This window comes from Hipposideros armiger, unplaced genomic scaffold (genome assembly GCF_001890085.2).
Source record: "Hipposideros armiger isolate ML-2016 unplaced genomic scaffold, ASM189008v1 scaffold_149, whole genome shotgun sequence".
In the NCBI taxonomy this organism is placed as follows: domain Eukaryota; kingdom Metazoa; phylum Chordata; class Mammalia; order Chiroptera; family Hipposideridae; genus Hipposideros; species Hipposideros armiger.
The window spans coordinates 1,668,239-1,669,217 of NW_017731499.1; positions in this window are offsets into that span (position 1 = coordinate 1,668,239).

Here is a 979-nt window from a genome sequence, read left to right on the forward strand (position 1 = left end):
ACCAACATGGGCCAGTGAGGTGACGTCCTCCACAACTAGACTGAAGAACAAAAACAGCAATTTGTATACCTGTCTGTTCCCCTTCCCCGATTCCCCAACGCTGTTCTCCTCCCCCCAATTCCCCAATAAAACCTTTAAAAAACAAGAGCATGACCACTTGGACCTCTTCACAAAGCATGAGGTGCAGATAAGGCTCAGAGAGGTTCAGAGACAGGCCTGGGGTCACCCAGCGAGGGCATGGGGGAGCTGGGAGTTGAATCTGGGTCTGTGTGGTTTTAGGTATTTTTCCTCCTGAATCGTACCTCAAATGGGCATCTCAACCCAGAATCTGCACCCTCTTCCCTGACTGCTCCCTCCTCCTCCAGGACTGCAGGGCACCTAGTGGCATCTAGGGCCTGCAGCAGTGACAGCACCCAGGCACCTGAGCGGCAGTCCCACTGGAGGCTGGGCTGTGTCTGTTTCCCAGACCTCACCACAGTAGCCCACTGAAATTAACCAGAAAGGCAAGATAGGCCTTTCATATCCGTACAGCCTCTCAGTGGCTGAGTTGGGCATCTGTTTCTGTTTCCTGAATTTGGGTTTCCAGCAGGCCTGCCCCAAAACTACTGCTGCCCCACCCCAAACCAAGCAAGTAAAAGAATCAGTCTGTGGTTTGATGTTTTTCCTCTTGTCATCATGTGTCTGACCGTGAGAGGGAGGAAGCCGGTGAGTGCTTGCTTGAGTGTGTTTCAGTGTGGGACAGGAGGCATGTGAGAGCTTGCGTGTCTGGGAGTCCTCGTGTGAACCTCGGTCTCTGCGTTTCAGTGGATTTGAATGGCATTTTCTCTGTATATGTTACTGGGCATCTGTATGTGTTTGTGCAGCTTTTTTTCTGCGTGTTGGTTTCAGGGAAATGGGTTAAGGTTGGATCCATAAACTACACCGGCTTCCCAGGTCACTTCCTCTATTACAGGTTTCATGTCTCTATAATAGATTTCCT